At 47.9% G+C, this 27,636-nt stretch overlaps 1 pseudogene; it reads right to left on the reverse strand.

Annotated features, from left to right (window-relative positions):
* LOC141091690 (glutamine-dependent NAD(+) synthetase-like) overlaps positions 1-13,951 on the reverse strand; it is a 30,610-nt pseudogene extending 16,659 nt beyond the window's left edge.
* Positions 13,952-27,636: the final 13,685 nt, after the last annotated feature.

Genomic DNA, 27,636 nt, shown 5'->3' on the forward strand with positions numbered 1-27,636 from the left:
TTTTCAGCCAATCAGGATCCACGGACACTGTGGGCAACGTGATGACATAGGCAGGGGTCAACACCATCTTTGAGAAGGGCATGCAAGTGATTGGCTTGCTTTGGTGGGCGTCACAGGGGGTATAAAAGGGCGTGCATGCCGACCGCCATGTTACTCATGCTGATCTCAGAATAGAGAGAGCTGCTGCTGCTGCTGATTTTGTAGGGAGAGCGTTAGGCAGGGAAGAAGACACCAAAAACTGCTTCTGCTGCTAGCGATTTTGCCTGTACAACACACCAGTCACTGTGTGTGCAGTGCAAGGGGAGGCTATATAGTGTTGTATCAGTGGTGTTGGTTGTTGGGCTGCCTTCTAAGGCTTCCTGACATTCCTGCATTGCTGTTTACCCACTGCTCCGCAAACTGCTTTTTTAAAAGCAATCCCAATTTTTTTTTTTTGTCCTGCTGAGAAGAAAAAAAAACTGCTTCTGCTGCTAGCGATTTTGCCTGTACAACACACCAGTCACTGTGTGTGCAGTGCAAGGGGAGGCTATATTGTGGTGTATCAGTGGTGTTGGTTGTTGGGCTGCCTTCTAAGGCTTCCTGACATTCCTGCATTGCTGTTTACCCACTGCTCCGCAAACTGCTTTTTTAAAAGCAATCCCAATTTTACTGAGCGTGCATTTTTTCACACCATACAGCGGTGTACGCTCCTCACACAGTACCGTGTAACGGCTGTTATCACAGCCACAGTGAAGCTATCAGTGTGTCACTCTGTGAGAATAAAACGAGGACATGTTCCGTTCTTACAGACCTGCACTCTAGGGAGATTCCTATTCTGCCCAATTCTACATACACCTTGTAGTTTGTGATACACTAGCCAATTTCTGCCTGTGACATAGCGCTGTGATATTCAGTGGGCCTCACACGATCCATAAGTGTCCAGTGTCCACAAGTGTGTGCAGAAATTCAAAATCTCCCTTATCGTCTAGTCACTTTGGTCACAGCTGTGCCATCGAGCCTGTGACAGAGCGCTCAGATATTCAGTGGGCCTCACACAATCCAAAAGTGTCCAGTGTCCACAAGTGTATGCAGAAATTCAAAATCTCCCTTATCGTCTAGTCACTTTGGTCACAGCTGTGCCATCGAGCCGGTGACAGAGCGCTCAGATATTCAGTGGGCCTCACACAATCCAAAAGTGTCCAGTGTCCACAAGTGTATGCAGAAATTCAAAATCTCCCTTATCCTCTAGTCACTTTGGTCACAGCTGTGCCATCGAGCCGGTGACAGAGCGCTCAGATATTCAGTGGGCCTCACACAATCCAAAAGTGTCCAGTGTCCACAAGTGTGTGCAGAAATTCAAAATCTCCCTTATCCTCTAGTCATTTTGGTCACAGCTGTGCCATCGAGCCTGTGACAGAGCGCTCAGATATTCAGTGGGCCTCACACAATCCAAAAGTGTCCAGTGTCCACAAGTGTGTGCAGAAATTCAAAACCTCCCTTATCCTCTAGTCACTTTGGTCACAGCTGTGCCATTGAGCCTGTGACAGAGCGCTCAGATATTCAGTGGGCCTCACACAATCCATAAGTGTCCAGTGTCCACAAGTGTGTGCAGAAATTCAAAATCTCCCTTATCCTCTAGTCACTTTGGTCACAGCTGTGCCATCGAGCCTGTGACAGAGCGCTCAGATATTCAGTGGGCCTCACACAATCCATAAGTGTCCAGTGTCCACAAGTGTGTGCAGAAATTCAAAATCTCCCTTATCCTCTAGTCACTTTGGTCACAGCTGTGCCATCGAGCCTGTGACAGAGCGCTCAGATATTCAGTGGGCCTCACACAATCCAAAAGTGTCCAGTGTCCACAAGTGTGTGCAGAAATTCAAAATCTCCCTTATCCTCTAGTCACTTTGGTCACAGCTGTGCCATCGAGCCTGTGACAGAGCGCTCAGATATTCAGTGGGCCTCACACAATCCAAAAGTGTCCAGTGTCCACAAGTGTCTGCAGAAATTCAAAATCTCCCCTGTCCTATAGACACCTTGTACCTTGCTTTACATTACTATATAGTTTGTTGGATTTTGTCTACATTTCTACCAAAAATGAGGAAGGCTGGTGGAAGAGGCCGTGGAATTGGGCGGGGGTTGGCAGCTGGTAATGATGGTGTTGGTGGTGGATCTGATGGTAGAGGCAAGAGCAAAATAGGACCGAATGCAGGAGGTGTTGAGCCTGCGTCATCGTCTGGCTACATAAGGCCTCGAACGCTTAGTTTTCTAGGAGTTGGCAAACCGCTTTTAAAGCCAGAGCATCAGGAAAAAGTTTTGTCTTACATTGCTGACTCAGCCTCCAGCTCTATCGCCTCCTCTTCTTCAGTTGTAAAAAGTAAAAGCACTGAGTCGTCATTGGAGGCTCATGTTCTTGAACCACACCTTTCCTTGTGTCCTTCACCCCAACCAAGATTGAAGGATGACGCAGGCCATACTACTGATTACTCCATGGAGCTGTTTTCACATACCATGCCTGGATTATCAAGTGAAATGGTGAATTACCCAGGCCAAGATGAATCTGACATGGAGTGCACTGATGCACAGCCGCTGATGGATGATTCTGCTGGTACATTCACTCAGAGCACTACATTGTCCTCGCAGTGTACAGAGCCAGATTCTGACCCTGATGAGACTCAGGTGCCCCTTCCCGCACACTATACCACCATACACGGTGACACAGAGGAAGGTGCACATGACATAGAAGAGGAGGTGATGGATGACCCAGTTGTTGACCCAGATTGGCATCCATTGGGGGAAGAGGGTGCTGCTTCCAATAGCTGAGATGAGGAGCATCCACAGCAGACATCGACATCGCAACAGCTGTTATCTGGCAGGCCCGAAGCACTCCAAAGACAGGTTCCAAACATCAAAAGAGTTGCTGGACAGCTTGTCCAGAGGGTCAAAAGATCACAGCGTGCTAGACCGCAAAATGTCTGCCAAAGTAGGAAGAGTGCAGTGTGGCACTTTTTTGAACAAAATCCTCATGATCAGGCCAAGGTTATCTGTAAGAAGTGCGCAAAGACCTTTAGCCGAGGGAAAAATCTGAAAAATTTGAATACCAGTTGCATGCTTAGACATTTAACCAGCATGCACTTGCAAGCATGGACACAACACCAAACCTCAAGTGCCACATGTGCAACTGATCACAACGAAGGTAGTCATCAACGCTACATTGTTTCCCCCACTGTAAGCCCACCGGTTAGCACAGCAGCAAATGTTGAGGTGTCGTTGCAAGGCCACAGCAGTCAGGGAATCCCACTGTTATATCAACGAAAGACTGATTCTAGGCCATCAGAAAGAACAACAACTCCATCACCATCAACCCTCTCTCAGTCCGCCCTGTCCACCGCTACTTCCACCATATGCAGTTCTCAAGTCCAGCTCACCCTCCCAGACACTATGAGTAGGTCAAGAAAGTACTCAGTCTCTCATCCGCGTACACTGGGTTTGAACGCTCACATTGCCAAACTAATCTCGTTTGAGATGATGCCCTTTCGGTTGGTGGAAAGCACAGCTTTCCGCGAACTCATGGCCTATGCAGTACCACGCTATGACCTACCCAGTCGCCACTTCTTCTCTTGCAAAGCCATCCCAGCCCTCCACCATCATGTGAAAGACCGCATTGTCCATGCACTCAAGCAGTCAGTGAGCGGAAAGGTGCACCTCACAACTGATGCATGGTCCAGTCGGCACGGCCAGGGCCGTTACGTGTCCATCACTGCGCACTGGGTTAATGTGGTGGATGCAGGGTCCACAGGGGACAGCGGTGGTGGGACAGTGCTGCCTAGCCCACGGTATAGGAAACAGTTGGCTGTAGACGTTCGACCCTCCTCCTTCTCCTCCTCCTCCAGAAGCGAAAGCTCGTCCACAGAGCGCAGTCGTACGAGCACTCCATCTGCAGCTGCCACTGTTGCACACGATGTGTCCCCCTATCGAGCAGCTAGTGGAAAGCGTCAGCAGGCTGTGTTGCAGATGATGTGTTTGGGCAACAGACACACCGCCGAGGTGCTGGCCGAGTACTTGAAGCGACAAACTGAGTCATGGCTGGGCAGTGTACATCTTGAGGCAGGCAAGATAGTTAGTGATAACGGCCGTAATTTTGTGGCAGCCATAGCCCTTTCAAAACTCAGCCATATACCTTGCTTGGCTCACACCTTGAACCTGGTGGTGCAGTGCTTCCTCAAAAATTATCCGGAGTTAACAGCCCTGCTCCAGAAGGTGCGAAGACTGTGCGCGCACATCCGCCGGTCGCCTGTACACTCCGTTCGTATGCAGAAGCTGCAGCGATTGCTCCACCTTCCCAACCACCGCCTCATTATCGACATTGCAACAAGGTGGAACTCCACCCTGCACATGGTGGAGCGGCTGTGCGAGCAGAGGCAGGCCATAATGCATTTGCGGGAGGATACACGGCCAGGCACTTTGAGAGCAGACATGGAGTTGACAGGTGTGCAGTGGTTGAAGCTGAAAGACCTCTGTAAAGTCCTTCAGTGTTTTGAGGAATGCACACGGCTGGTAAGCGCAGACGACGCCATCCTAAGCATGAGCATCCCACTTATGCGTCTGCTCATGCAAACTTTGACGCACCTTATGGAGCAGGCATCTGCAGCCAATGTTGATGAGGAGGAAGAGGAGGAGGGAATCCTTGATGACATTCAGCCATTGTCTGCTCAGGGACCTCTCCTGGACGAGGTGGAGGAAGAAGAGGAGGAGGAGGATGATGGGGATGATTACTTAGGGGAGGAGGATGCATCTCGTGGGGCAAGTGAAAATGTTGGCGTGGCAAGGTCTGGTACAGGGTTTGTGCGTGACTGGAGGGATGTGGATTTGCCAGAAAGTGCTCCTCCAACCAGCACTCGCAGTGCATCATTGACACCGGGAACATTGGCCCACATGTCAGATTATGCCTTGCAGATCCTAAAAAGGGACCCACGCATTGCCAAAATGATGAACGATGACGACTACTGGTTGGCCAGCATCCTGGATCCACGCTATAAAGGCAAATTACAAAACATCATGCCACAGGAGAACCTTGACCTAATATTGGCTAATAAACAAGCAACTCTGGTAAATCGGTTGCTTGAGGCATTCCCAACACACAGCAGCGGTGATGGTTCTCACACGAGCCGTACGGGCCGGGGGCAGCTTGGCAGAGGTGTTCGTGGTGCACACAGCAGAAGTGGCGTTGGAGACAGGGGTTTCATGACAATGTTGTGGACTGATTTTTCAAATACCGCTCACACAACTGGTAATACTGCATCGATGGAAAGTGACAGGAGACAGCAGTTGTCAACTATGGTTACAAACTACTTTTCCTCCCATATCGACGTTCTCCCACACAGGTCATTCCCCTTTGACTATTGGGCCGCTAAACTGGACACCTGGCCTGAATTGGCCCAATATGCCTTACAGGATCTCGCTTGCCCAGCTGCAAGTGTGCTATCGGAAAGAGTCTTCAGTGCAGCTGGATCAATCCTGACAGAAAAAAGGACCCGTCTGTCAACCCAAAATGTGGATGATCTAACCTTCATTAAAATGAACCATGCATGGGTTTCCAAGGATTTTGTCCCACCTTCCTCTGATGACACATAGGGTGACAGAAAAATGGCTTGCTTTGGTCCACCTCTTCCTGGTACTTCACCTATTTCGCCTTTTGCATCAGCTGAATGTCCAACATCAACATATGCCACTTTCTAAAACTCCCTAACTGTGCTGCCTCCCCCCCCCCCATGGCCAGGGTCACCACCTAGCGCACGACACCGTGCGAGTGCCGTTGCCCTGGACAGGTGGGTAGGCAGACTCTTGGGTGCGGGCACTGGCACAGGGTCCCTCATAGTGCAATCAAGTGTCTCTGACGGTGGTGGTGCACACCCGCCGTCAGACACACCGCTGTACTATGAGGGGCCCAGTGCCAGTACCGACGCCCATGAGTGGGCCCCCCTTGCTTGGGCAGGGCCCCAGCATTTGCAATCTTTACCTCTCCCTGCTCCTCTGCTGTGTAATCTGGGCCATCAAATCCATACTGTGCCTGACACCGTCTGAGCCTGCCTCCTGATGTATAGACATATATTTTGAATCTGTACGCTATCCATACATGTTATCCGGGGATACGGTACCCTTTCTCACCTTTGTGCAATCACCTGCAAGCCATACTGGGCCTAACACCGTCTGAGCCTGCCTCCTGATGTATAGACATATATTTTGAATGTGTACGCTATCCATACATGTTATCCGGGGATACGGTACCCTTTCTCACCTTTGTGCAATCACCTGCAAGCCAAACTGGGCCTAACACCGTCTGAGCCTGCCTCCTGATGTATAGACATATATTTTGAATGTGTACGCTATCCATACATGTTATCCGGGGATACGGTACCCTTTCTCACCTTTGTGCAATCACCTGCAAGCCATACTGGGCCTAACACCGTCTGAGCCTGCCTCCTGATGTATAGACATATATTTTGAATGTGTACGCTATCCATACATGTTATCCGGGGATACGGTACCCTTTCTCACCTTTGTGCAATCACCTGCAAGCCATACTGGGCCTAACACCGTCTGAGCCTGCCTCCTGATGTATAGACATATATTTTGAATGTGTACGCTATCCATACATGTTATCCGGGGATACGGTACCCTTTCTCACCTTTGTGCAATCACCTGCAAGCCATACTGGGCCTAACACCGTCTGAGCCTGCCTCCTGATGTATAGACATATATTTTGAATGTGTACGCTATCCATACATGTTATCCGGGGATACGGTACCCTTTCTCACCTTTGTGCAATCACGTGTAATCCATACTGGGCCTGAGAACGGCTGGCGAGCTGTTAAGCAAGCTACAGCACCTGTGGTTTGCACACGTAAGTTTTTCATTTTTTCAGGAATGACGGTTAGGCCTAATTCCGGAACTGCGGTTGACCTGCACTTACTGGGAAATCATCGTTCGCGGGTAATAATTGTAATCACAGATCCCCATCACTAACGTTGTTCAGCGGGTTATCTTCACCTGTAAGCGACAAACGCTGGCCTTTTCAGTGTAGCGCACATGCAGCCACGGACATGTAAGGGCATGACACACCAGTTATTGGCCAATCTCATGTGCCAGAGCCTCACGTGTCCCTCTAGTAAGCCGGACTCGGACCGCGGGGCATGACGGAGTCTCGTTCGTTAACGGAATTAAGCTTGCAATGTGTGCATCTGTTCTGTAGCTGGCATGGTTGAGGTTTCCCAGGTGGAGTCGAATTAAACCGTAGGCTCCACTCCTGGTGGTGCCCTTCTGGACATTCCTTTAAGGTTCAGCTTTGCAACCATACTGCCCACGTAAAACAAACACTTTGCCTTCATGAACGCTGTTTGGAGGGTCATGACTCGTGGGAATAACGCCGCCCAATCAGTTAACCTGCTAGAGAGATCCTTCGTTGCTCCCAAGCATGACATCACACTCCCTAGGAGGAAGGTAATGCCACTGTGGCGACCGTACTCCTGGGGGCGACACAAGTGCACTGATGCCCAGCCACTGCTTGATGAATCTGCTGGTACATTGACCCAGACCACTACATTCCCCTCGCACTCTACACAGCCTGAATCTGACCCTGATGAAACTCAGGTTACCCTTCCCATATACAGTTCCATCTTACACGGTGACAAAGAGGAAGCTGCAGAAGAAAGTGCAGGTTCGGCCCACCCGCCATCAGACACACCACCGTACTATCAGGGGCCCTGTGCCAGTGCCGTCGCCAACGAGTGGGCCTCCCCTGCTTGCTCAGGATCACAGCACTTGCAAGGTTGAAATACTGTGCAGTGAGATGGAAGATGGGGACGACGAGGAGTCCAGACTAGTACAGGGATTCCCTAGCGAGGAGACTTATTTGATTGTTTTCAATGTTGGGACAGCAATTTTTGGGGAGCACTATACTCTGGAGAATGATAGATGGGGCCCACCATACACTGGAACATTCCAAAGGTGGACATCAGACACTGGAGCAGCATTTACAGGGCCCATTATACACTAGAGCATTAGAAATGGGGCCCATTATGTTTGGAGCATTATTTGGGCCCATAAGACAGTGGAGCTTCATCCATGGGGACCAACATATACTGTAGCATTATGTGGAGCTCATCATATACTGTTTCAAACATTATATGGGACCAATGATTCTGTATGGAGAAATAGATGGGCCTCGTCATGAGATGTAAAAAGTGAGGTATTTTTCATTGTACTATACCGCTATTTCTCTGCCGTATCGGGGCATGATGAGTTGTGGTATGTGTTAAAGGGGCGCTCTTTCGCCCAGGGCACATGAAAACCTGGAGCCAACCCTCCCCCCCCACAACTTTAGCCAAATAACCCCCATTTTTCAGTGCGTTACTTGTATTATGAAGTTAATTAAGGTTGACAAGCTTAAGTAAGAAGAATTGATGCTTTTGGCATTCAAATGGGCACTGTAGGTGTGTTTCCTGTCCTCCTCTCACTGCCGACTTTTATTCCCCTTTGACTTACATTGGGTTTCGTGTTTCGGGACGACCCCGACTTTTCCCTATAATCGGACGATCTTGCTCGACCCGACTTTTGGAAAAGTCGGGTTTCACGAAACGAAACTCGACCCTAAAAAACCAAAAGTCGCTCAACTCTACTTATGCACGCTTATTCAATGACAATCCTGAAGTGCTGTGCACATGATTAGTAAATTTCCGTCCGTATTTGCAGTGCGTTTTTTTTCTGCAGCATGTCAATTCTTTTTGCATTTTTGACCCATTGAATGCACAGGAAAAAATGCATGTAAAAACGCACCAAAGAAGCAGCATATTTTTCCGCAGCATTCTTGCTGCCAAGAGATACAGAAACCTTGCAGAAATTTCTGCAAGCAAATACGCAATGTGCGCACATAGCCTTAGCCTTGTGGTCTGTGCCCGGTATACGGCGGGCCTTGTGGGCTGTGCCCGGTATACGGCGGGCCTTGTGGGCTGTGCCCGGTATACGGCGGGCCTTGTGGGCTGTGCCCGGTATACGGCGGGCCTTGTGGGCTCTGCCCAGTATACGGCGGGCCTTGTGGGCTCTGCCCGGTACACGGCGGGCCTTGTGGGCTGTGCCCGGTACACGGCGGGCCTTGTGGGCTGTGCCCGGTATACGGCGGGCCTTGTGGGCTGTGCCCAGTACACGGCAGGCCTTGTGGGCTGTGCCCAGTATACGGCGGGCCTTGTGGGCTGTGCCCGGTATACGGCGGGCCTTGTGGGCTGTGCCCGGTATACGGCGGGCCTTGTGGGCTGTGCCCGGTATACGGCGGGCCTTGTGGGCTCTGCCCAGTATACGGCGGGCCTTGTGGGCTCTGCCCGGTACACGGCGGGCCTTGTGGGCTGTGCCCGGTACACGGCGGGCCTTGTGGGCTGTGCCCGGTATACGGCGGGCCTTGTGGGCTGTGCCCAGTATACGGCAGGCCTTGTGGGCTGTGCCCAGTATACGGCGGGCCTTGTGGGCTGTGCCCGGTATACGGCAGGCCTTGTGGGCTGTGCCCGGTATACGGCAAGTCTTGTGGGGCGTGCCCGGCTTACAGCGGGTCTTGTGGCACATGCCGGGCATACAGCAGGCCTTGTGGCACGTTCCCAGTATACAGTGGGCCTTTAGGCGTGTGCCCGGTAGACGGATGGCTATGTGGGGTGTGCACAGTATACAGCGGGACTTTTGGGCTGTGTCCGGTATATTTCGGGTCTTGTGGGGTGTTCTCGGTATATGGCGGGTCTTGTGTGGTGTGCACAGTATACAGCTGGACTTTTGGGCTGTGTCCGGTATATTTCGAGTCTTGTAGGGTGTTCCCGGTATATGGCGGGTCGTGTGGGGTGTGCACAGTATACAGCGGGACTTTTGGGCTGTGTCCGGTATATTTCGGGTCTTGTGGGATGTTCCCGGTGTATGGCGGGTCTTGTGGGGTGTGCACAGCATACAGCGGGACTTTTGGGCTGGGTCCGGTATATTTCGGGTCTTGTGGGGTGTTCCCGGTATATGGCGGGTCTTGTGGGGTGTGCACAGTATACAGCGGGACTTTTGGGCTGTGTCCGGTATATTTCGGGTCTTGTGGGGTGTTCCCGGTATATGGCGGGTCTTGTGGGGTGTGCACAGTATACAGCGGGACTTTTGGGCTGTGTCCGGTATATATCGGGTCTTGTGGGGTGTTCCCGGTATATGGCGGGTCTTGTGGGGTGTGCACAGTATACAGCGGGACTTTTGGGCTGTGTCCGGTATATTTCGGGTCTTGTGGGGTGTTCCCGGTATATGGCGGGTCTTGTGGGGTGTGCACAGTATACAGCGGGACTTTTGGGCTGTGCCCGGTATATTTCGGGTCTTGTGGGGTGTTCCCGGTATATGGCGGGTCTTGTGGGGTGTGCACAGTAAACAGCTGGACTTTTGGGCTGTGCTCGGTATACGGCAGATCTTGTGGGGTGTTCCCTGTATATGGCGGGTCTTGTGGGGTGTGTACAGTATACAGCTGGACTTTTGGGCTGTGCTCGGTATACGGCAGATCTTGTGGGGTGTGCTAAAGAGACAAGTCCAATCCATGGAGGCCACAACAAGCAACGCACAGGATATAAAGGATCCGCTGCAGATGTCTTCTGACGTCAAAACTTAGATCAGCACAAGGGAAAAAATACACAACAAGGGTAGTTTTAAGGTTATGGCTGATTTGGTGTACCAATACCTGGGCAAACAGGTCCATAATACACAGTCCTCCTGAGCACGGGCCCAGCCCTCTGTTTGGAAGGGGTTTTTGTAACCGTGGTTACACAATGCCATACATCCATATACTGAACCTTCAACCTAAAAACTGCACAGGTTTGTGTATTTAGCTGAAGGGACTCAAAGTACAAACTTCCCTCAGAGTCCCTTTACCCCACGATATTAAACAGTACTATACATTTCGGATGCACGGTCACCACACCTAATGTCCTCCATTCTGCTGCCTTTGTCTTTCACTATGGCGACGACAACACGGCCACCACAAAGGCTTGGAGGGAGCTGTGGAAAGTCTGAACCATTTCTAACTCGGTTTGCCATAGAGGAGGACGGTGTTGTGTCCATTCCACAACAGATGACAGGCAGGTGAGGCGGGTCCAGACTCTCCATAGCGGTTCACGTGCCTCTGCGGCGGCCATTTTGGGAAAGAAGAAAACACAGCACCGATCTGACAGATAGAGGCAGCGGCAACAAAACGAAGAACATTATGTAAAAGTGACTTCACATGAGAAATGTATAGTCACATCTAATGACATTGTGGAACGTCACTTTAATTTACCAAAAAAACTCACCAGATTTCAAGCTCCGGCCCCAGGCGATACCGCGCTCCCTTCTCTTTTGCAATCTTAATACCTGAAACATAGAAAAATAAATGTCTAAAATATAAAAGGGACTGAAGCAGTATAGCAATGGCCAGACCCTGGGAGAGGCTTTTTCACTCACACTAGGCCTCATTGCTATGGGCAACAGAGACAATCAGAACTCAGCTTTCATTTTCTAAACTGCTCTGGTAAAATGAGAACTGCGCTGTGATTGGCTGCTGGGTTACAAGCACCAAAAAAGCTTATAAAGGAAAAAAAACTGTATGAAGGAGGCCTCGGGCGGGGTCATTGAGGAAATTCTGCTGCGTTTCTGCACAGTTTAGGCTGTGTGCCCACGTAAGCGTTTTTTTTTGCGTTTTTTAAGCATTTTTTCCCTGTAAAACGCATTAAGCTTCCCACTCTTATAATGCATTCCGCAATTTTTGTTCACATGATGAATTTTTCTCCGCAAAAAAAACGCATCACGGAAAAAAAACGCAGCATGTTCATTAATTTTGTGGGAAATAAACGCATTTCCAACTATATTCAATGAGAATTTGGATGCTCCGGAAAAAAAAACCGCGGAAAAAAAAAACGCAAAAAAAGATTGTCACCCATTTTTTGGTCTGTGTGCTCATATTGTGCCACCAGTATAAAATCCATTTTTCATATACATATATACGGTGCATTTCCAAGATTCTCCTACCCATTAACAACATTAACAGAAATCCAATGTTTCCATTTTCTTTTTATCGGCCGGAGTCATTATTGCATTTATGCCTTTTTTCTTTTTTTGTCTAGCTTTTGCTGTTCTTTGCCTGATTTTAATTTGCACCTTATTCTTTTTTTATTTTGAGCCTTTTGCCCAATTTCAGATGCATCAGACTGACTTTTTGTTATGTTCATCGTTGTGGACGGGATTTGAGGTTTCTGGATATTTTCAGCTTAATTATTAACTGCGACTCTTTAAAAGGTTGATGTGTTTTCCTGTTTAACTATGTAAAATTTCAATAAATATGATTTTGGAAAAAAAATAAAATGTGGCAACATTTTTGTGCAAATGTCCTCCCCTTTGGAATGATTTTTTTTTTTTTATGCCTGTAATTTTTTGTGCCCAAAATGCGTGATTTTGGCAGAACATACAACTTTTTGCTTAAAAAAAAAAAAAAAGCTGCATAAAGATTAAAAGCAAAAAATGGCATTTTTGAGCTTGTGAAAAATTCATGAACCCATGTGTGCCGTTTTGGAGAATTTGGTGGGAAAAAAAATGAAGAAAAAAAAGGGGGGGGGGCTTAAAAATAATACTGCAAATTATGAATCCTGCCCATACTCTGAACACTCTTTTAGTATCTAAGGCAGGCCATTTTACATTTTTGAGAGGGAGTGGGGGGTCCAGAAGTGGTGATAATGGGGTCATGTGGCGTCTTCACAGCAATTCAAAACCCCCATGATCATGAGATGGAAGCCAACCACATTCCCCGATCTCGGCAGGACTGGCCAACCGTTTCAGGGTAAGTGCACACAGATTTTGGAGAGCTGCGGTTTACCTGCGGATTAACCTGCGGTCTAACACCTCACAATGGATAAGGTGTGAAACCGCTGCGGAAAACGCACAAAGAATTGACATGCTGCGGATTGTAACCCGCGGAAAAATCCGCAGCAAGTGCACAGCGTTTTCCACTTTACCATTGAAAACAAAGGTACTGTAAAACGCACCAAAATCTGCAGCGGACCCGCAGGTCCAGAACCGCTGTGGATCTGCAGCAGAATCCGCACCGTGTGCACACAGCCGCACGTGTATTGGGGTCTTTTGGCTTTGTCAGAAAAAGGACTGGACAGTCGGCACTTCAGCGCCTGATACTATTATTTCCAGGGGATCTAAGCTTTCTTCTCTCTCCCCTGTGTAACCCATCATTGATAGGTCCCGCACTCACGTGTATGGGTGCTGGGGGTGGTTCGGGGAGATAACTTTTTTTGCTGAATAAACATGCCCCTTTAATTTTTGTTTGCTTAGTTTTTTTTGTTTTCCTTAGTGTGGAGGGGTCTTCCAGTAGGAATGAGAGAAGTTAACTCCTCAGACATTCCATGAAAGCGATAAGTTGATTTTACTAGGGAATTTCTGGGAAATGGGTGAAAATATCAGAACCATTAATATATTTTATACATATAAAATTTTGCAGATTTTTTTTCTTGCATTATTTTTCTTTTGTAATAAAAGTTTTCTAATAAACTTTCTGCATCAGTGTTGCTTTTTTGCTTCTTATGTCATGTATAAATTATGCTGTAGCACAATTGTACAAATTTTTTCTATGGCACAGTAATACAGAAGATTGTATCACTGTGTCACTGCTGCCCACTGACCCTGTCACTGACTCTGTAAGATCCTATGGAGATTCCCTTCACAGTCCAGAGCCCATTGGTTTAGGGAGCCGGTGGCCAGTGTGACCTTCCTGCCCATGGTCAGAGTGCCAGGCTGTGCAGACTGTGCTGCCTCCTGGGTGACAGCAGCTCCAGCAGCAGCACTTCCTGCTCAGCCTGACACCTCCCTGCAGCTGCACATCACTTCCTGCCTCACACAGGGTTCATAGCTGCAAACAGCAAATGATCTCAGATTTCCAGCTGCTGTGGGCATGCTGATTGCTGAGCTGTCACTCTACATTAGTCAGTGAGCCACACATTGGGGGGTCTGAGATCTGAGCTGCACAGCTATTTTAACACCTTCATTTCTGCACGTTTTCTTTTTCCTCCCCTTTTTTTTTTTTTGCAAATCATTACTTTTTTGGAGGGATTGTTCTTGTTCAGCACAATGCAGTTTTGAATGACAGCTTTCCCTGAAAAACAGGAACAAGTCTGTTTAATGGAGATACTAAACATACACTTGTTTTGTATAGTTTATAAAAAAAATCATAACTTTGTAAAAATAAAAATGTGGTTTTGTGTCTATTTCATAAGATCTGTAATTTTGTTGCTTTTCCCTGGATGGGGCTGTATGGGGGCGTTATTTGCTCATAAAATGTTAGGTTTATTGATACCATTTTGGGTCACGTATAACATTTTGATAACTTTTTGTTGCATAGTTTTAATAATAATTAATAATTTTATTTCTATAGTGCCAACATATTCCGCAGCACTTTCCATTATAGAGGGGACTTCTACAGACAATAAAATGTAAGAGAAAAAAGACCAAGCAAAGAATGGCCTGCACACCAATTAAATCTGATAACACATAATAACCGTAGAAAAATGCTTTATTGGAAAACACAACACATGCGTTAAAAACAATTAAAAAGGACAAAGGAAGTCCATGTGACACCCCCGCATGTAATAATCACATACAGCCATAATAGGTATAGAGCCCCTTTTGTATCATTAAGAGCACAGACAATGAAAAGCCATCACAATACACCATGTGTGCAGAGTTTTTTCTGAGACATATGTAGTCTCCATATTGATTCCTATATACCAGCCCAATGTACAAACTTTCCAGGACCACAATTCAGGAGCCTGCAAACAAATAAGGCTGTTAAGATGTAAGAGAAGTTGTAGCTACATACTCACTGAACCACCTAATGAGCAAAAACCCTGAAAGCCAGCTCAATATTGCCAGATGACGTGCTGGTGGATGGCCAGGCACCCATGAAGTCTGTGGATAGCCGAGGGAATAATGCCCATAGGCATCCAAAATCAAGCTAAGACAGGGCTAAAGACATGGAGCAGGGGTGTGAGGAGCAGCATAGCATGTAGATAATACCTTAAACGTCATGATGAGGAGATGACATTTAAGGTATTATCTACATGGTATTTAAATGCTGAGTTTGGGCCAGCAAGCACACTTCCCCTGACGAAGCTGCTTTAAGCAAGCGATACGCGTGGGGTTGCTCTTCACACCCCTGCTCCATGTCTTTAGCTTGATTTTGGATGCCTATGGGCATTAGTCCCCGAGAGAGGCTACAGCTGTCTGCCGTGCAAGTGAGGTTCTTGGGAACATCTGACAGGAGGAACTCTAGAGTGACTAAGTACTGGAGTGCTTCACACCACAAGGCGCTAGGAAGGAGACTGCACAGCCCGTCTGTGAGAGAGAATCCCTGTGTTGCTTCCAGGCCAGCCTGCTCCAATACCATCTGTAATCAGGACCCTGGACTGCAGTTATCAAGTAAAGGTACAGAACTTGCACCCCGCTGTGTCTTGTCTGCTTCCTACCCTTACGGCACTGCTACATCACTGTGCCAACCACCGCTACACTGCCCTGGGACATTAGCCCTGCCTGTGGAGGGCTATACCATCACTGCTGCACCACACCATCTGTCCCAGAGGAGCTGTCTACAGCGTCGGCTTAACATCTCCTTTGCCGAACACCACAGGTGGCGTCACGAACTATTCCATTCCATTAACTACATTTCCCCATTACTTGGGCGCCGAGGGCCACGGACCGGATCACCGCTGCTGTGACACATCCCCCTGACACCGGCCCGGTACCGAGTACCCCACAGCCCTGTGAGGGCGACCCAATTTGCTGTCACGAACAGGATTACGGAGCACGGTATCCCCGGGTCCTGTGTGCCATAGACTGTGATTGTGAATTGTGTGTAATTGGCGCCAGTTGCCGCCATTCCCACGCTGCTTGGCACGCGCAAGAAGAAAGAGGCAGGCCTTTGTGGGCGGAGCCTGCCGCAGAGCGCAAAGAAGTGAAGTGCCGCGCGGGAAGAGAGGACAGCGCGCGAGAGGAGGAGTAGCTGAGGCCTACAGCCCGGAGCGTCGGGCCTGTGAAGCGGCCACTGGAGAGCTCACACAACCCCCGGCCCTGGCTAATGTTAACTAGAGGGGGAGAAGATGTCCGCGCCAAATGGCGATGCAGCGGCAGGCGCCGTTGCTAACCCCGCGGTACCACCAGGAGGAGCGCCCGCCGCAGCGATCCCCATAATGCCGCTGTCCATGCCCTACATACCGGGAGCGGCCTGGCTACCGCAGTACTCGGGTGAGTCACACACCCTGAGTGAATTTAAAGAGAGACTGTGCAGTTTGTTCAAAGTCTACCCTCTGTCTGAAAGCCAGAAAGTAAAAATCCTGATTGGACAGCTAACGGGTGCAGCGCTGAGAGAAGTGAAAGCCTGGCAGGACACTGTTAAAGAGACTGTTGCAAAGGTCCTGACCAAACTGAAGAGCACCTTTGACACTCGCACTGCAGCTGAAATCAAGATGAGGTTCTTTGGCTGTAAACAGAAGGCACAGGACAGTATCAGGGATTATGCTCTCAACCTGCAGGAGGCGCTGCGAGCAGTCAAGCAAGTTGATCACCTACCATCAGGAAGCCTCATCTTTCCCTTCCATCCCTGTGGAGGCTGATGCCCAAACTCTGGATAAAGATCCCATTGAGGAGCTGCGTCTTCAGGTCCAGGAGTTGACCAAAGGAATGGCTGCACTCACCAAAACCGTGTAGTCCCTGCATGTGTCCTCCAAAGACAAGATACAGCTTGCTTCCAGTCCAGAAGATGCCCTGTGGCTCCAAAGGAGAGCCCCGCCACTTCGAGGAAGGAACAACAATCGCTATGACTAGGATGGACGTCCCATCTGTCGTCGCTGTCACAAGGCAGGCCACCTTGCAAGATATTGTCCTTTAAACGAGCAACCCCTGCGGCAGAGGGCCAACCCCCAGGAGTAGGATCCCCAGGCCCAAGGAGCTGGAGAGCCAAGTATGTGGGAGGGAGACCAATCCTTCCTGTGGTGATTGACGGTATCCCCATGAACGCTTTGCTGGACACTGGCTCCCAGGTGACCATGATGCCGTACATTATGTACAAGAGATATTGGGCTGATTCAGAGCTTACCCGTGGCCCAACTGATGAACTGACAGTAGTTGCTAGTAATGGACAGTCTTGGCTGCAGATTGGGTGTAAAGAGATTACTGTCAAAGTGGGTCGGGTAGAGCTGAAATCTCAGGGCCTGATAGTTGTCGAAATTGATAGGCGTGAGTGTAATCCCATGATGACTCTTGGTACAAATGTAATTGAAAACTGTCTGTCCGAGGTTATTGTCTTGTTGCAACAGGTGGCTGAGACTGCTGGTTCCGGAGAACAATGAGTCGTGCAGAAGGAGATCAAGGCCCTGATGCAGAGGCAACAGGTGGAACTCTCTGGCAGAGAGATTGGCAGCGTCAGAGTGAGTGATGCTTTCCCCATTGCAATACCCCCCAGATGTGAAATGTTGGTTTGGTGTCGGGCAGCTATAGGCCTGAGAGGGAGAGATTACCAGGCATTGGTAGAACCAGTATACTCCGAGAGCAGACCCACTGTCCTGACAGCCAGAGGGGTGGTTGACGTACGAAAGGGGAGAGTACCTGTACGCCTTTTGAATTGTGGGGAAGAGGAAGCCACAATACCTCAGTACGCCACAGTTGCTAAGCTGCTCACTGTCAATAACAACTCTTTGCAGGCAGCAGAGCCCTTGGTCTCATCTGATCAGGTGGAGGACAATGGCTCTGTGAAGCAGCCAGAGGAGTGGTGTCAGCAAATGCAAGTGGAAACTGACTCTACACCCTCATACCAGAAAAATGGGGTTTACAGGGTGACACAAGAGTATGAGCGGGTATTCAGCAAACAGTGCACAGAGTGCACGTACACCACTGTCCGGTGTATGTAAAATTGTCAAGCTCCGTGTTTTTGTATACGGACTGACACACGCTGTCTCTCTATAGTTTTGAATGTGATCAAACAGCAAATATACTAAACTGTTTGAAAAACAGACAAAACTATAAGGTGGAGGTCTGTAAGAATGGAACAACTCCTCGACTTATCCTTACAGAGTCACACACAGATAGCTTCACTGTGGCCGTGATAGCAGCCGTTACACGGTACTGTGTGAGGAGCGTACACCGCTGTACGGTGTGTGAAAAATGAACGCTCAGTAACTCACAAGGACAAAACAATAAAATCTGGTTTGCTTTGAAAAAAGCAGTTTGCTCAGCAGTGTGCACACAGCAATGCAGCTACCAGGTAGCCTTAAAAGGCAGCCTAATAACCAACAGAGCTGATGCACCAAAATATAGCCTCCCCTTGCACTGCACAGTGACTGGTGTGTTGTAGAGGCAAAATCGCTAGCAGCAGAATCAGTTTTTGGTATCTTCTTCCCTGCCTAACGCTCTCCCTACAGAATCAGCAGCAGCTCTCCCTATTCTGAGATCAGCATGAGTAACATGGCGCTCGGCGTCCCCGCCCTTTTATACCCCCTGTGACGCCCCACAAAGCAAGCCAATCACTTGCATGCCCTTCTCCAAGATGGTGGTGACCGCTGCCTATGTCATCACATTGCCCACAGTGTCCGTTCTTCCTGATTGGCTGCAAAAAGGGCACTCAAGCATCTTTTAAAACGCGACTTTGGCACTAAAGTCACTGACCTCGTGGCCGACCTCACGCTAAGGTCGGGTTTCGTTTCAAGAAACCCTACTTTGGCGAAAGTCGGCAACTTTTCAATTTTTTTGACCCGTTTCGCTCAACTCTAGTGCAGAGTGTACATTAATGAGAAAAAAAATGAACTTTTTGGAATTTGCCAAATGGCTGCAAAGAAACAAAGAGTGAAAAATATAAAGTGGTCTGAATAATTTCCGTACCCACTGTATAGTACACCTACAGAACCCAGCAATTACCGTAACAAAACTTTAAAGCAATTTCCCTAAAAAACAAAAACTCCACATAAACAGTGTTGGATACCTCCTCCCGTGCTTCTTCCACTTACACTGCCACATCCATCTACACCTCTTCACTTTGGCATCTGCCTCCTGGTTCAAGATAATTATTATATTTTTTTTATTCTCTGTAATTTTAAATGAAATTGCTATCCACATTTGTTTTCAGAGTAGCTGTCCTGCTCCTAACCCAATTTTACTTCCTTTTGCAACCCCCAACCACTTTCAACCATCATTTTACAGCAAAAAAGTTCAGGCCTACACTGGCTTATACTGCAAGTGAGCTGGTCTTATTATGCTGGGAAGGGCCCAATAACTATGGTGCTTCACATCCTATTAATTTCAGCTCACAGTTGTCTGCTTTGCCTTTTCCAGTTATTGCAAATAAGGTGGGACCCTAAATAATAAGAACAGCTCACCTTCCTCCACCAAGGATGGTTGAAATGAACACTGTCACCAACACTGATTACAACACCTGTGACTCTTTTATAGCAGAGCCAGCAATCACACCTGCATTTTAGTCATGTGCACTAAACAAAAGAAACTAGAGTGCAATGACGCTCACCACCACCGGGGGGGGGAAACTTAGAACAAACGACACACAGTGCAATAATCCTAATGGCCACCGGGGGCAAAAACACCTTAAGCACAGCCTAGTGTTATGAATGAGTCACCGTAGGAGGCAAAAACAGAAATGCTAGCTAAGTCCAGAAAACCAGAGAAGTTGGCAGCTATCGGATTGCAGACCCCTGAACCTATCAACAACAACTAGCAGTAGCCGTGGGGGGTTCCTACGATGCCCTAGACCCCTCGATCACAGCCTGAGAACTGCCTAGCCTAAAGACAGAAAGGGAAATCTAAACTGCCCCAGAGCAGACCCCAAAGCAATAGGCAGCCCCCAACATATAATGACGGTGAAGCAAGAAGAAAAAACACTAACACAGATAGAAAGATAGACTGAGCAAATGATGGGGCCCAAGCTAACTAGATAGGACAGGAAAGGAAAGCTGCTGTCCACAATCCATGAAAAACCCTATGAAAATAAGAGCCAACAGACTGACAGGGAAAAAGGCCCTGAAGATGCTAGGCTTCAAAAAGACTATGTCAGTACTCAGGTATTTTCTGAAGACAGAGCAACCGACAAAAAAGGAATTCAGCTCACCCCAGCAGGGAATGGCAGAATCCAGAAAAGCAAGGCAAACTAAAACCAAAACACAAATGCAAAAAGGCAAAGCAGAAAAATTAGCTTTTGAGGAGCAGGAATCAGACTGGTCTCCTAGAATTCCACAGAGAAATCAACAGCGAGGAGGAAGGGCGTCGGCTGCCTTATAGCCTGTCAGAGATCCCCGTCGCCCAGTCATCCTCTCCCAGCTCAGGTGCTTGGTAATCAGCCTCACTAACTTCCTTCACCAGAAGAGGGAGTTCATCAGACCTCAATGGTGAAGGGGAAAATGAACTCACAACAGTACCTCCCCCTTGAGGAGGGGTCACCGAACCCTCATCCACGCCACCAGGGCGATCAGGGTGAGCCCGATGAAAGGCACGCACCAATCTTTTGGCATGAATATCAGAGGCAGAGACCCAGGAATTATCCTCCTGACCATAACCCATCCACTTAACCAAATACTGGAGTCTCCGTCTAGCCAGACGGGAATCCAGTATCTTCTCTACCTCATATTCCATGTTACCTTCAACCAATACAGGGTCCGGAGGTGCCACCCCAGGAACTACTGGTTCAACAAACCTCTTCAACAAGGACTTATGAAACACATTATGGATTTTAAATGTGACAGGAAGAGCCAACCGAAAAGAGACCGGATTAATGATCTCCAAAATCTTGTAAGGCCCAATAAATCTAGGCTTAAACTTTGGAGAAGCTACCTTCATAGCGATATTTTTTGATGATAACCAAACCATATCACCCACCTTAAACTGGGGACCAACGGTCCTATGTCGGTTGGAAAACCGCTGGGCCTTTTCCTGGGAGAGAGATAACTTATCCACCACTTGGTCCCAGATCTGGTGCATTCTCTCCACCACAGTGTCAACACCTGGATAGGCAGAAGGCTCCACCTGCCCTGAAGAAAATCGAGGATGAAACCCAAAGTTACAAAAAAAAGGTGACATCAACGTGGCAGAACTAGCTCTATTATTTAAAGCAAATTCGGCCAAGGGCAAAAATGAAACCCAATCATCCTGATCAGCAGAAATAAAACATCTCATATACGACTCCAAGGTCTGGTTTGTTCTCTCCGTCTGCCCATTGGTCTGAGGGTGAAACGCAGAGGAGAAGGACAACTGAATTCCCAGCTTGGAACAGAACGTCCTCCAAAATCTAGACACAAACTGAACTCCTCTGTCAGATACAATGTTCTCAGGAATCCCGTGCAAGCGAACCACCTGTTGCAAAAACAGGGGCACCAACTCAGAAGAAGATGGCAACTTAGGGAGTGGTACAAGATGAACCATCTTCGAGAACCTATCACAAATCACCCAAATAACAGTCATTCTCTGAGAGACAGGCATATCAGAGATGAAATATGGGTCCATGGCCTCCTGGGGACCGGCAAAGGCATCAACAACCCGCTAGAGCGAGACCAAGGTTTAGACCGGGAGCAAGTACCACCGGACTGCACAAAATTCCTGACATCACGAGACAAGGCGGGCCACCAAAAAGACCGACTCACCAGATCTCTAGTACCAAAAATACCTGGATGACCAGCCAATGCAGAGCAATGAACTTCAGACATCACTCTCTTCTTCCACTGGTCAGGAACATACAACTTTCCACTGGGACAACGCTCAGGTTTGTCCTCCTGGAACTCTTCCAGAGCACGTCTCAAATCGGGCGAGATGGCAGAAAGAACTACCCCTTCGCCTAAGATGGTAGCAGGCTTGGTCACCACAGGAGAATCAGCAAAGAAGCTCCTAGAAACAGCATCAGCCTTGACATTCTTAGTGCCAGGAAGAAAAGAGACCACAAAATCAAAACGTGTAAAAAACAAGGCCCATCTAGACTGTCTAGGGTTCAAGCGTTTGGCCGACTCCAGGTAAATCAAATTCTTGTGGTCAGTGAGGACCACGACTTGATGTTTAGCTCCCTCCAACCAATGTCTCCACTCTTCAAATGCCCATTTCATGGCCAACAGTTCCCGATTCCCCACATCATAGTTACGTTCAGATGGGGAGAACTTTCGGGAAAAGAAAGCACAGGGATTCATTTTAGATGTTACAGGATCCTTTTGGGACAAAACAGCTCCTGCACCAATCTCAGAAGCATCCACCTCTACCTGGAACGGGAGTGAGACATCAGGTTGCCGCAAAACCGGGGCAGAAGTGAATCTTCGCTTCAGCTCCTGAAAGGAAGAAACAGCCTCCGGAGACCAATTCAACACATCAGCACCCTTCTTTGTCAGATCAGTCAATGGCTTGGCAATACTAGAAAATTTTGCTATAAATTTCTGATAAAAATTAGCAAAACCCAAAAACTTCTGAAGGGCCTTCAAAGAAGTGGGCTGAACCCAATCATAAATGGCCTGTACCTTGGCCGGATCTATTTCAATAGTTGACGGAGACAAAATAAATCCCAAAAATGAAATCCTCTGTACCCCAAAAAGGCATTTCGATCTTTTGACATACAGGGAATTCTCCCTCAAGATCCGGAACACCGTCCGAACATGTTCCACATGAGAATCCCAATCCTTGGAGAAGATCAAAATATCATCCAGATAGATAATCAAAAATTTATCCACAAAGTCTCGGAAAATGTCGTTCATGAAGCACTGGAAGACAGAAGGGGCATTAGTGAGCCCAAAAGGCATCACCAGGTACTCAAAATGTCCCTCTGGAGTATTAAATGCCATCTTCCATTCATCCCCATGATTAATGCGGATAAGATTATACGCCCCCCTGAGGTCAAGCTTGGTAAACCAGCAAGCACATTTAACTCTGGAGAATAGATCCGAAATCAGGGGTAACGGATAGTGATATTTAATAGTAATTTTGTTGAGGGCACGATAATCAATACAAGGCCTTAATGAACCATCCTTTTTGGCCACGAAAAAAACCCAGCACCTAAGGGTGAAGAGGATGGTCTAACATGACCCTTCTCCAACGCCTCCTTAATATAGGATCGCATAGCCTCGTGCTCGAGTACAGATAAATTGAAGAGCCGACCCTTGGGAAATTTACACCCCGGGCTCAGTTCAATTGCACAGTCATAACTCCTATGAGGAGGCAAAGATGCAGACTCATTCTCACTAAATACATCATAAAAGTCCGCCAAATAGTCAGGAACATCATGCGACTGAGGAGAGGTGGAAAAAACCGGAGCCTCACTAAGGGCACACCAACAACCCCCAACTCACCACAGACACAGATTTCCAGTCCAAAACTGGATTATGAATTTGCAACCAGGGAAACCCCAGAACAATGGTATCATGCAAATTATGCAACACCAAAAATCTGCAATTTTCTTGATGGTTTGGGGCGACCCACATTACCACCTGGGTCCAAAACTGAGATTTATTTTTCTCCAAAGGAGTAGCATCAATCCCCCTCAAAGGGATAGGCGTCCGCAGAGGTGTCATAGGAAATCCACAATGTTTAGCAAAATCCAAGTCCATTAGGTTCAGGGCTGCTCCCGAATCCACAAAAGCCTTGGCGGAAAATGTGGACAGGGAGCAGATCAGAGTAATTGCCAGAAGAAACTTAGGTTGAACACCACCCACAGAAAACGTGTGTGCAAAACGTTTCTCTCGTTTAGGACAGACAGAAATAATATGCGAGGCATCTCCACAAAAAAACACAGCTTATTACGCTTTCTGAACTCCTGACGTTGCTCCCTGGACAAAACTCTATCACATTGCATAGGTTCAGACACTTGTTCAACAGGTGGCAACACCTCTCGTGCAGTCCTGCATTCACGTAAACGCCGATCAACCTGAATGGCTAATGATATAGAATCGTACAGACCAGAGGGAACAGGAAATCCCACCATAGTATCTTTTACGGCTTCTGACAAAACCCTTCCGAAAGAGAGCTACCAAGGCATTATCATTCCAGGCAGTAAGGACCGCCCACTTTCGGAATTTTTGACAGTACAATTCTGCAGAATCTCGACCCTGGCTCAATGCCAGCAGGGTCTTTCAGCCTGATCAATAGCATTAGGTTCATCATACAACAACCCCAAGGCTTGAAAAAATGCATTCACATTAGTCAGACTAGGATCATCAGGTTTCAAAGAAAACGCCCAATCCTGGGGATCGCCACGCAGCAAAGAGATGACAATTTTAACCTGCTGCATGGAGCTCCCTGACGAGTTAGGCCTCAAGGCAAAAAATAATTTACAATTATTTTTGAAATTCAAAAATTTAGACCAATCCCCAAAAAACACATCAGGAGTAGGAATCTTTGGTTCAGCAGCATGTGAATGAGCAAGGTAGGCGGAAATTCCCCGCACTTCCGCAGCGAGCTGCTCCACACGATCAGACAATTGCTTTATCTCCATTGAGAGAAAATAAAAATTCCCCCTACGGCCTCACAGATATAGAGGAAAAAATATACACACACTTTTTTTTTTTTTACACAATTCTTTCCTGCTATTGAGTACCCTAGGATCTGCGGTATGGCTGGTGATTCTGTTATGAATGAATGACCGTAGGAGGCAAAAACAGAAATGCTAGCTAAGTCCAGAAAACCAGAGAAGTTGGCAGCTATCGGATTGCAGACCCCTGAACCTATCAACAAAAACTAGCAGTAGCCGTGGGGGGTTCCTACGATGCCCTAGACCCCTCGATCACAGCCTGAGAACTGCCTAGCCTAAAGACAGAAAGGGAAATCTAAACTGCCCCAGAGCAGACCCCAAAGCAATAGGCAGCCCCCAACATATAATGACGGTGAAGCAAGAAGAAAAAACACTAACACAGATAGAAAGATAGACTGAGCAAATGATGGGGCCCAAGCTAACTAGATAGGAAAGGAAAGCTGCTGTCTGCAATCCGCGAAAAACCCTATGAAAATAAGAGCCAACAGACTGACAGGGAAAAAGTCCCTGAAATCGCTAGGCTTCAAAAAGACTATGTCCGTACTCAGGTATTTTCTGAAGACAGAGCAACCGACAAAAAAGGAATTCAGCTCACCCCAGCAGGGAATGGAAGAATCCAGAAAAGCAAGCCAAACTAAAACCAAAACACAAATGCAAAAAGGCAAAGCAGAAAACTTAGCTTTTGAGGAGCAGGAATCAGACTGGTCTCCTAGAATTCCACAGAGAAATCACCAGCGAGGAGGAAGGGCGTCGGCTGCCTTATATCCAGTCAGAGATCCCCGTCGCCCAGTCATCCTCTCCCAGCTCAGGTGCTTGGTAATCAGCCTCACTACCTTCCTTCACCAGTAGAGGGAGTTCATCAGACCTCAATGGTGAAGGGGAAAATGAACTCATAACAGCCTAGGGGAAAAAAAAGGTTACCTGTGCTTTATAACAGTCATGATCCAGCATGGATTATGACTAGAGTTGAGCGAAACGGGTCGAAAAAATTCAAAAGTCGCCGACTTTTGGCAAAGTCGGGTTTCATGAAACGAAACCCGACCCTAGGATGAGGTCGGCCACGAGGTCTGCGACTTACGTGCCAAAGTCGCATTTCAAAAGTTTGTTTTGCGCTCTTTTTCAGCCAATCAGGATCCACGGACACTGTGGGCAACGTGATGACATAGGCACGGGTCACCACCATCTTTCAGAAGGGCATGCAAGTGATTGGCTTGCTTTGGTGGGCGTCACAGGGGGTATAAAAGGGCATGCACGCCGACCGCCATCTTACTTCTGCCGATCTTAGCATAGGGAGAGGTTGCTGCTGATTCTGTAGGGAGAGCGTTAGGCAGGGAAGAAGACAAAAAAACTGCTTCTGCTGCTAGCGATTTGGCCTGCACAACACACCAGTCACTGTGTGTGCAGTCCAAGGGGAGGCTATATAGTGGTGTATCAGTGGTGTTGGTTGTTGGGCTGCCTTCTAAGGCTTCCTGACAGGCTGGCATTGCTGTTTACCCACTGCTCCGCAAACTGCTTTTTTAAAAGCAATCCAATCTCCCTTATCCTCTAGTCACTTTGGTCACAGCTGCGCCATCGAGCCTGTCACATAGCGCTCAGATATTCATTGGGCCTCAAACTGCTTAAGCAATCCCAATTTTTTTTTTTTGTCCTGCTGAGAAGAAAAAAAAACTGCTTCTGCTGCTGATAGCAATTTGGCCTGCACAACACACCAGTCACTGTGTGTGCAGTGCAAGGGGAGGCTATATAGTGGTGTATCAGTGGTGTTGGTTGTTGGGCTGCCTTTTAAGGCTTCCTGACAGGCTGGCATTGCTGTTTACCCACTGCTCCGCAAACTGCTTTTTTAAAAGCAATCCAATCTCCCTTATCCTCTAGTCACTTTGGTCACAGCTGTGCCATCGAGCCTGTCACATAGCGCTCAGATATTCATTGGGCCTCACACAATCCAAAAGTGTCCAGTGTCCAAAAGTGTGTGCAGAGATTCAAAATCTCCCTTATCCTCTAGTCACTTAGGTCACAGCTGTGCCATCGAGCCTGTCACATAGCGCTCAGATATTCATTGGGCCTCACACAATCCAAAAGTGTCCAGTGTCCAAAAGTGTGTGCAGACATTCAAAATCTCACTTATCCTCTAGTCACTTAGGTCACAGCTGTGCCATCGAGCCTGTCACATAGCGCTCAGATATTCATTGGGCCTCACACAATCCAAAAGTGTCCAGTGTCCAAAAGTGTGTGCAGAGATTCAAAATCTCACTTATCCTCTAGTCACTTAGGTCACAGCTGTGCCATCGAGCCTGTCACATAGCGCTCAGATATTCATTGGGCCTCACACAATCCAAAAGTGTCCAGTGTCCAAAAGTGTGTGCAGACATTCAAAATCTCACTTATCCTCTAGTCACTTAGGTCACAGCTGTGCCATCGAGACTGTCACATAGCGCTCAGATATTCATTGGGCCTCACACAATCCAAAAGTGTCCAGTGTCCAAAAGTGTGTGCAGACATTCAAAATCTCACTTATCCTCTAGTCACTTAGGTCACAGCTGTGCCATCGAGCCTGTCACATAGCGCTCAGATATTCATTGGGCCTCACACAATCCAAAAGTGTCCAGTGTCCAAAAGTGTGTGCAGAGATTCAAAATCTCACTTATTCTCTAGTCACTTAGGTCACAGCTGTGCCATCGAGCCTGTCACATAGCGCTCAGATATTCATTGGGCCTCACACAATCCAAAAGTGTCCAGTGTCCAAAAGTGTGTGCAGACATTCAAAATCTCCCCTGTCCTATAGACACCTTGTACCTTGTTTTACATACTATATAGTTTGTTGGATTTTGTCTACATTTCTACCAAAAATGAGGAAGGCTGGTGGAAGAGGCCGTGGAATTGGGCGGTGGTTGGCAGCTGGTAATGATGGTGTTGGTGGTGGATCTGATGGTAGTGGCAAGAGCAAAATAGGACCGAATGCAGGAGGTGTTGAGCCTGCGTCATCGTCTGGCTACATAAGGCCTCGAACGCTTAGTTTTCTAGGAGTTGGCAAACCGCTTTTAAAGCCAGAGCATCAGGAAAAAGTTTTGTCTTACATTGCTGACTCA

The sequence above is a fragment of the Dendrobates tinctorius genome, unplaced genomic scaffold, assembly GCF_039654945.1.
Source record: "Dendrobates tinctorius isolate UK_male_01 unplaced genomic scaffold, ASM3965494v1 ptg000055l, whole genome shotgun sequence".
Classification (NCBI taxonomy): Eukaryota; Metazoa; Chordata; class Amphibia; order Anura; family Dendrobatidae; genus Dendrobates; species Dendrobates tinctorius.